The sequence below is a fragment of the Penaeus monodon genome, unplaced genomic scaffold (genome assembly GCF_015228065.2).
Source record: "Penaeus monodon isolate SGIC_2016 unplaced genomic scaffold, NSTDA_Pmon_1 PmonScaffold_63, whole genome shotgun sequence".
Classification (NCBI taxonomy): Eukaryota; Metazoa; Arthropoda; class Malacostraca; order Decapoda; family Penaeidae; genus Penaeus; species Penaeus monodon.
The window spans coordinates 116,238-126,237 of NW_023661328.1; the positions used below are offsets into that span (position 1 = coordinate 116,238).

Sequence of the window (10,000 nt, forward strand, 5' to 3'; positions counted from 1 at the left end):
GGGAAAACATACAGAAGGTTTACTAGTAAGGCACAAATTACACTATATATACACATAAGCAAATATGTACAATCAGGAGCGTGGGGGAGAGAGAGAATCCAGCGGAGCAGGCGATGTCACATGGCGGAAGGGAGCACACAAGTCAAAAGTCACGGGACAACTACTGAATCGCTGTTGATGAACTAATCATAATCATAATCATAAATAATGGAGTAAAGAGGTGAAGAAATCGAAGGGCGGGGGGGAAGAAGGTAAAGTGGTGAAATTTAAGGAAGTTAGAGATTGGAAAAGTAGGGGGCGAAAACACCTTGCAAAGTAAATATATTGAATTTATATTTCTAATTCATGTCTGGATCGAGGGGGGGGAGGTAAGTTATTGATCTATTTCTATGTTATTTGCGAAAAGTAGCCGATGATTACGTTATTGTTATTTTTTCTTTGAAGTAAATGCCTCTTTTTATGTAATAAATATATATATATAGTTATGTATATATATTTATTTTTGTTTATATACTTTTTTTTTCTATTTTTACGTTTTATGTTTTTTATTTATTTTTAAACTAGATTAATAAGGAGAGTGAATTGTGGTAACAAGGAATATCTAATCTTAATTCTAACTAAAATGATTTTTTATTGGTTTTATTACTTTTTAAGTTTTATTATTATTATTATTATTATTATTATTATTATTATTAAGAACAAGAACAAGAACAAGTTTAATTTAAGATTAAATGAATAGAAGTGAATAACTTAGTTTTTTATTTTATTTTATTATTTTAAACTTTTATATTTTGTTTTATATTTATTTTAATTTTGTATATTTTTTTTTAGATGCTGAGAACAAGAAAAGAAAGAGGCTGGGGGACTCCAGTGGCAGAATGAGAAATATGTTACATAAAACGGTGAGTAATGGGTGATCAAGGGGAAATAAATCTAGATAGAGACAGAGTGGGATGGGTGAGATGTGATGAGGGATGAGGTGATTTGAGTGGTAGTTAATAAAAGAATAAAGTGGTATATTATATATCAATCGTGGGGAGTGAATTCTTGACAACTTGGTCTGACTATTGCAATTGGGTGGGAACGAAAAGGGAGCATGTTGCATAGATAGACATAGGTAATTGTGATAAAAAGGTGATAGCAATAATAACATAATAATAACATAGTATAAAGGACAAAGACAGAACAAAAACAGCAGAGAGAGAATAAGGAATGTCAACAAAAATGGTAGTTAAGTAAATAGGGAAGTAAATATCATATGTAAATAGATGACGAGACGGGAACAAAAAAAGCAGAACAAAAGCAAGTAAACATAGGGTACGAACATAGAATAACAGTGATAGAAGGCTATTTATTTATTTATTATTATTATTTTTTTTATTATTTTTTTTTAAGAGTTTTATTTTTTTTTTTCCCTTTTTCCGTAGAACATCTCCATCCTGCTCGTCTTCTGAATCGCGTGTCTGCCTTATGCAATTGCACGAGTGCACTCCCATAATCACAGGCAATCGAGTCAGAGTCCGTAGCAAGTTTGTAAGATGTTCGGTCCTTGGAATCTCTCCGTTTATAGTTCGTGAGCGCTGATCCCACGACCACTAGGCGGGCCGAAGCGGGCAAAGTGACCAGCCGTGGTAACAGCGCCGCCGAGTTTATATCTTTGAAAGACGCCAAGGTGGCCAGCCCTGTCTCCCCCGTGATTGGCTAATCCGCGCCGCGCGCAGGTGTGCTCACAGGTGAGCTGGCAGAGCCGATGGTCGCTCTATTTGCCATTGATATTATAAGTGCTGTGCGGCGTGGATTAGCTAATCCTTTGGGGATTCTGAGGGTGACTTCTGGTTTTATTTGTTTTATTTTTTTTTTCTTTTAGCCTTTAATAAAATGAAAATTAGAACATAAAAAAACATGGTCATGGTCACAGGTCAGGGTAGGTGTGTGAGTGTGTGTATATCGGTGTGGGTGTTTCGTGTTCTGTGATTGGTAGTGTTCTGGGCCACCAGACGTGGTTTGTGTGAGTGTTTGTGTGTTTTTCGAAGATGTTGTTATATTGTTCGTCTTCTTGTTCGCGTAGTCTGGCCCAGGTGTTTTTGCCTCGTCTGTGTATGCGTGTGTTTAGTGGTTCCATGCTGTATGTTCTGTGTAGTGTTTCTGCTGAAATTCGGTCTAGAAATGTTGCGCCGTGTACCCAGAGTAGTGCTTTGTTCTGTACTGATTGCATTCGGAGTTTTTGTGAGTATGATATTGCAACCAGTGGGATAGCAGTATATTCTAAGATGGGTCTGACAGTTGTTTTGTAGAGTCAGAGTTTTGTTTGTGGTGTGCAGCATGAAAAGCGTTTTAGTTTGGTTAGTGTTGGTTTTGCTTGTGCTATTCTTTGTTTAACGTGTGTTGTGTAGCCTGTGCTTGTGAAATGAAGTCCGAGAATGTTGCCTGTGTGAGTGTATGGAATGTTGGTGTTGTTGATCGTGATTGGTTGTGATTTTCTGCGTGCTATGGGTATGAGTTTGAATTTGTTTATGTTTGTCTGTATTTTCCAGTGGTGCTCAAATGTGTTGATGTTCTGTATAGCTCTTTCTGTTGTTCGTTTCATGAAGTGTTGTGATTTAGAAGGGTGTGTGATAATCTGTGTGATATCGTCTGCATAGGAAATATTGTTGCTGTATGGTGTCGGTTCAGGCAGATTGGCTGTATACAGGATATAGAGGGTTGGCGATAATACGCTTCCCTGTGGTACTCCACTTCTGAGGTGGATGGGGATGCCTAGGTGGGCTCCCAGGCGTATTGTGGCAGTCCTGTCATCCAGGAAGCTGCAGAGAAGGCGTGTGAAGTGTGTGAGGAGGTGTAGTTGTGTTAGTTTGTATTTGAGACCGTCATGCCATACCTTATCAAAGGCCTTGCTGACGTCTCGTAGTACTGCGTTCGTCTGGTGCTTGTTAGCGAGACCGAGAGCGATCTCCTCGTAAGCGAGGGCGATGGCGCTCTCGGTCCCCCTGTGTGGGCGAAAGCCGTATTGCCTAATGTTGTGTGTTTGGTTGTTTTCAAGGTGTGGGATGAGTCTCTGTGCTATTACCCTCTCTAGCAGTTTTCCTGGGACTTCTAAGAGTGAGATGGGGCGGTAATTCCCCACCTCGTGTGTGGATTTCCCTGGTTTGGGTATTAAGGTGAGTGTGGCGTGTTTGAACTTGTCAGGGAAATATCCTGTTGCCAGTGCTGCATTGAAGATATGGCGTAGTCTGCTGATCAATCGGGGTGGAAGATGTTCGATGATTGTTTTGTTTATGTTGCTTGCTCCTGGTGTTGTGTTTTTGGTGCGTTTGATTGTGTTTGTTATTTCTTTTGGGAGTGATTGGTGTGTAGAGGGGACTGTCCTCTGTGAGAGTGTTTAGTGTGATGATGTTTTCTGGGAGAATTATGTTCCTATGTTGTTGTATGTAGTTTGTAACCTCGGTCTCTGTAATGTGGTGGAATCGGGCGTTCTCGGTGGGGGAGATTTGGAAATTCTGTTGCCAGAATTCCCTGTGGAGAGGCTCCATCTCCTCCACCGAGTCAACCTTCTGTCTGTGTGTGTTGTATATGTATGTGATTATCTGTTTGTTCGACCCCATGAGTTTTTTGAAGGAACTCCAAAATTTCTTGGGGTCTTTAGAGTTTTGACATAGTCTTTGCGCGAGTGTGTCCCAGTGGTGTTTGTTCATTGCTTTAATTTCGTGTGTTATTTGTGTTTGGATTTCTTTGTATCGTGTGCGTAATTGTGTGTCCCAGCCCCGTGTTAGTGCTAGTTCGTGTAAGTGTCTGTATTGTACTTTAAGCAATTTCAGGCGATGTGTTTCTCTGTAATAAGGGATAGTTTTGTGTGTTGTTTTAGGGATGTTGGCCTGTCGGGCCGTCTGTATGTCTGTGTACCACTGTTCAAGGTGGGTGTTTATTGTGTGTGTGGGTTGCCCCTCGAGATCAGTTACATGTGTGTCTTCAAGTGATTGTCTAAAGCCCTCCCCGTTTGCATGTTTGAAGGATTCTCGGGGTTGTGTTGGGATCATGATAGGGTTTGTTGACAGTGCTAGGATAACCGGGATGGTCGCTGGATGTGACGTCGCCTGTTGTGATATGGTGGTGTAATTGTGCTCTGTGGTTTGCCAAGACTATGTCAGGTGTTGTTGCTGTGTTATGTGATATGTATGGTGGTGTGTGTGGACCGAGGTGTGTGAGTCTGCCTTGTTGTATGTGTGAGGTGAGGCCTCTGCCAACGGTGTTTGTGTGGTTGTAGCCAAAGAGTGCGTGGTTTGCGTTAAAGTCTCCCATGATGTATATTGGTTTGTTATGTCTCAGGAGCTGCAAGATGTCAGGTTCTGGTATGAAAGGTCTTCTTGGTGGAATGTATAGTGTTGCTAGTATAATGGGTCCATGTGGTGTACTTATTTCGACTGCCAGTAGGTCTGACTGAAAGTTATTGATGATTTTATGTGAGATGTCGTTTCTGATCGCAATTGCTACGCCATCGCTTCTTTCTTGTGATTTGTTGGAAGAGTAGGTGGTGTACATGTAGATTTTGAGTGGGGTGGTGTTATTGAGCCCATGGCTGTTAATGAGTATGATGTGTGGGTCGTGTCTTCTGTATGTGTTGCACAGTTCAGTTTTGCGTGTTGTCCAGTGGAGTACGTTGTGTTGTATGATGGTGAGGCGTGAGTGTAGTGTATGGTGTGCCATATGTATTTGTGTTGTTATCCAAGGAAGTACCCGTTATTTAATTGGCTTATGTCTGGGCATTGTTCAATCATGTCGTTTGTGACGCGCATGTTGCCTTCCTTGAGGTATTTGTGTAACCTTTTGACTGTGACCATGATGGTATGCTCTCTTTTCGTTACTAACCACTTTATTCTTTTATTTTTAATTTCAGAGCCAATTTCATATCGATCAGAGTACTGGTACTTTGTGGGATTTTCTGAAAAGAGCCGGATGCCATATTGTTTGGGATCTGTACCAGTTCCGTCCATGAGGCGCTCCAGCCCCTCGTCATCAGTGAAGGTTCCAGTGGGTTCGGTAAGGTCTGGTGTAGGAGGTGGGGCATCAGGGGTGCTCAGAGGGATATCGCTGGGGATATCCCTGAGCTCCATAACAGAGGGGATTTTTATGTTTTTTGGCCTCACTGATTGACGAGAGGAGGAGGCCGTGGAGGGGGGTGCCGATGTTACTTTAGGGGGGGGAACTGACTGGGGCTCCAGTGACTGGGTCTCAGCAGGCTGAGATTTCGGTGTCTGGGGGAGGGGCTCAATGGGCTGAGCCTGTGGGGGTTGGGGCTCCGCTGCCTGGGCCTGTACAGGCTGAGGCATTGGTGCCGCGGGCTGGGATTGTTCAGGCTGGGCCTGAACAGTCTGGTTGGGGGGTTGGATCACTCTGAGGATGCCCCAAGAGTCAGATTCCCCAAGGTCTAGGGCGGGAAGGTTATTTGCCTCCAGTGCTACTTTTGCATGGTGTCTGAATCCCTTTTCAGGGGCAATGATATTTTGCATGTGAGCATGCAGGAGGACTACGAGAATCTCCCTGGAGAGATTGTTAGGGAGAGCCAGGTGGATGGAAGGTCCATTCTTCGTATGTTTTATCTCCTGGCGGACCTGATTTATAAGGGGTTTCCAGGCATTGGTTGTAGCCTGCACAGTTTCCTGTGCCGTCTTTTGGACCACGGCCCTGTATGGTTTAGTTTCTTTTTCTTTTTCTTTCTCCCTAACTTTCTCCTGGGAGATTTTCATGGCCTCCTTCCTGGTAGGACAACTGTTGGCAAATGTCCTATGGGCACCGCCGCAGTTAAGGCATTTTTTAACGGAACTTCTACAGTCCCTAAAGGAGTGGGTGTTAGAACCACACTCAGTGCATCTGGCTCTTTTTTCTGATTTGCAATGGGTTTTGAGATGCCCGTAGCCAAAGCAGTTCATACATTGTTTAATGGGTGTGAACCTCTCAAATTCTATTTGCCATGGGGCAACATATACCTTGAAGAGGTATATCCCCTTCTCTTTAATGTTTTTGGCTGTAGCATGGTCTGAAAATCTTACTTTTATTATATAGTTAGGTTTCATGACATAGATGTCTTCTACCTGGGCATCTGGGAAGGAAGATGAGATCTCTTCCTCAATGTCTAAAGCCGACTCATTGACAACTTGTCGGTCCAGTTTCTTTAAGACAAGCGTTAGCTTAGCCTTCATGTCAATGGGGATTACAGGAGAAAAGCCAAGTTTTTTTAAGTTTCAGGACGACATCCTTCGAGAAGAGCTTCTCGGCATGGATGTCGTCCTCAATCAGTGCCAGGTAGCCATCATGGATGGTGAAGTACCGAAGTACTCTGATCTCTGCACAAAACAGTGCATTGGCAAGGGTCTCACGTTTTTTTTGGGTGGGACCACCAAGAACTTTGATTTTGATTTTAGTCATTTTCGGTGCATGGGTCGGGTGAGTGGGTGATGTGGTCAGGTGAGGGATGACGGGGGTGATGATGAAGGGAGAGAGAGATGAGGAAAGAAGAAGCCTAGACTCGACCCCCTCTAGTGGCAGACTGGTTGCGTTCTCCAGTGCACTAGAGGATCGGAGCTTTGTGTTGGGCCGCTCCCTTATTGCCAAACCTTGCTACAAAGGGACAACAGGTAAGCAGCGCACCACCCAGACGAATACAAAAGTCCTCAGGGGACTTATGTAGGTCCAGATGACCACAGGAAGGGGAAAGGAGATCAGGAGGAGATAAAGCACACCTAGATGTCGCCTCAGACTGCTGGGCCTCTCTATACAGGTTTCCCTGTGATAGAGAGAGCTGCGGGTCTGAGGAGAGGTGTAGTATTCCCTTGTCACCGTCAATGGGTAAAGAAGAAAAACCGCTGAGGGCAGTGAAAATGCAAATACTCTCTGAAGACAGAGATAATTTGCTGGACATTTACGTTAGCAAGAGGTATAATAACAAGGAAGGGATTCGCGGCGCGATTGAGGTCCCGGTACTCCAGGGTGGCTCAATGACACTTTGAATTGGCCTATTTGTTATCATAGTCACTCTCTTCGCATTGACTGGGTGATCGTGGGTGATGAACTAATTTTTGGCAAGTGCTCCTTTTATGCGCCGCGCCGATTTATAGGCCCGATACCCTCGTTCCCCACGAGGCGTACGAGCCAATCGGAAAGGACCTAATCCCGCCTCACAGAGTAAGGTAAACGTCGGTGAAGGTCCAGAGTAATCTCGCAGTTGTGACAATATATATATATATATATATATATATATATATATATATATATATATATATATATATATATATTTACACACACACACACACACATACACACAGATATATATATATATATATATATATATATATTATATATATATATATATGTATATATATATATATATATATATATATATATATGGCGTGTGTGTTTCTGTGTGTGTGTGTGTGTGTGTGTTTGTGTGTGTGTATATATATATATATATATTATATATATATATATATATGTATATATACGTATATGGAAGAAAAACCCACAATACAAAAACTAGATTTATTGAAATGAGACTACAGTTTCGAAATCCACCTGGATTCCATCTTCAGGTCTGAAGAGGAAAGGGAGAGGAGGGGGTATAAAAGAGAGAGAGGAGAGGCAACGCGGGAACACGGGGCGGGTGAGGACAGACGAACGGAAGCAGAGGGAGGTCACATCAGGTCGGAGGATCGGGCGGACTATGCGCCGGGTGGCCGGCATACGGTAGAAGGCGGAGGATATGGGAAGCAAGGAGGCTGTCAGCAGGAGAAAAGCCGCTGTTCAAGTTGAAATTAGGCAGCCTGATGTGACCTCCCTCTGCTTCCGTTCGTCTGTCCTCACCCGCCCCGTGTTCCCGCGTTGCCTCTCCTCTCTCTCTTTTATACCCCCTCCTCTCCCTTTCCTCTTCAGACCTGAAGATGGAATCCAGGTGGATTTCGAAACTGTAGTCTCATTTTCAATAAATCTAGTTTTTGTATTGTGGGTTTTTCTTCCATTGTATCAGCACGGAAGAGTGTTTTGCTATTCATAATGGACCCCACGGTTAAAAGAAATCTTCTCTCGTTCCTGTTCACCTCCTTCCCTGACTTGGTACCTGCTTTTCGTGCCTACGAGGATTCAGTCATCGCCACGGCCCGACGGAAGAACCAACTACGTTTCCTCCGTGACTGCCTTGACGAGCAGGTACTCCCTTCCTCCATCGCTAATGTACTGAAACATTCGGAGGAAGGATCTCCCTTTCCGGACTATGCACGTTCTCTCCTCCTTGAACGCATTCGTGCTGGCAGGAGGGACGTCGAGCATGCCTTCTACCGTTCACGTGCACGTTCGGACTTCCTGGAGGAGCGCCTCCCTAGACATATCTTCCAGCTCATGTCCGACGTTGCCCATGATTCTTCCCGGTCCCTCTCCACCAACCATGGCCGCTCTCTCTCCCAGAAACTTTCCAGCCTGACCGCCCGCAGTCCTTGGTCCCGCTTCTCCCTCACCGACGCTGTTACCAACTTATCTTCCCTGTCCTTGACCCCCCACCAGCTTCAACTCCTTGGGTTCGGTCTTTCCTTTGCTCTCCGCCCTCACCCCCTTACCTCCATCGACATTATTTCCTCCTTTGACCGTTTCATCTCTTCTCACAGGAACTCTTTGCCTGATGTCTCTCTCCTTCGTGGTGCTTTCATCCCGGCCCTCGAATCTCTCCTCCATCCTAACCCTTCCATTCCTAGGCGTTACCGTGAGGCCCTTCAAAGCCTGCGCAGGGAGGACGTCACCATTCTGCCCTCTGACAAGGGCAACTCGGTGGTGGTCCTCGACCGTGCCACTTACCTGCAGAAGGCCCAGGACCTGTTGGATGACGCCTCCACTTATGCTCCCTTGACTAGTGACCCCCGTGAACGCATTGCTGCTACCTTCCACCGTCGCCTGAAAGAGATAGCAGCCTGTTTTCCGGAGGCGAATCTATACCAGAGGTTCAGGGTCATCAACCCTCGACTCCCTCATTTCTATGGGCTTCCTAAAACCCATAAGCCGGCCGTGCCTCTGCGCCCCATCATCTCCTCCCGGGGATCTGTGACGCACCCTCTTGCTGCCTGGCTGGCAAAGTGTCTCACTCCCCTTCTTGGCACCTTCTCTCCTGCTCACCTGCGCCACTCTCAGGACTTCATCTCCCGCGTTCGCGGAGCTTCACCGGTGACCATGATGAGCTTGGACGTTGAGTCCCTGTTCACCAAGGTCCCGCTTGATGATGTCCTGGCTTTCCTCCAGAGGAGACTCCCTGCAGAGGATCCTCGTCTCCCTCTGCCCACCGACGCCTTCCTCCAGCTGATTCGTCTGTGTGTGGATTCTAATTCCTTTTCTTTCGAAGGTCGTTTTTACTCTCAGACGTTCGGTGTTGCCATGGGCTCTCCCCTCTCTCCAGTCCTGGCAAACCTGTTCATGGAATTCTTCGAGTCTGAGCTTCTCCCTTCCATCTCCATTCGGCCGTCGATCTGGCTGAGGTATGTCGACGACGTCTTTGCTCTCTGGCCTCATGACCCTGCTCTGTTTCCGGGTTTCCTGATGCAGCTGAACTCTCTCTCTCCTTCCATCCGTTTCAAGGTGGAATGGGAGGTTGACAACAGGCTCCCTTCTTGGACACCTTAGTCCATCGCTCTGCTGACCACTTCTCCTTCTCCATATACAGGAAACCCATGCATAGTGGTATGTACATACACTTCTTCTCATACCACCCTCTCCATGTGAAGAGAGGTGTTGCCACCTCGCTGTTCCTTCGCGCCCTTCGCATCTGTGACCCCCAGTACCTGGATGGAGAGATCGTCTTCCTTCGTCGCTCTTTCTCCAAACTGGGCTACCCTGGTCATGTTCTCGATGCCGCGTTATCCAGGGCGCGGCGTACCTTCTATCACGACTCTCCTCCTAAATTGACTCCTCATTTGCCCGTCCTCAGCCTGCCCTACACTGAGGAAATTTACTCTCTCCGTCGCCCTCTTCACCC

The 10,000-nt window shown here is 45.5% G+C and overlaps 2 protein-coding genes across 2 annotated transcripts in view; both read left to right on the forward strand.

The window, feature by feature from the left end:
- Positions 1-10,000, forward strand: part of LOC119571435 (zinc finger protein 611-like) — a 107,295-nt gene that overhangs the window by 68,414 nt on the left and 28,881 nt on the right. The window lies entirely within an intron of this gene.
- Positions 844-10,000, forward strand: part of LOC119571434 (zinc finger protein 135-like) — an 11,551-nt gene continuing 2,394 nt past the window's right edge. The window contains exon 1 of the mRNA XM_037918736.1: positions 844-902. The gene's annotated coding sequence lies outside the window, so the exon portion shown is untranslated. The remainder of the gene's footprint in view (positions 903-10,000) is intronic.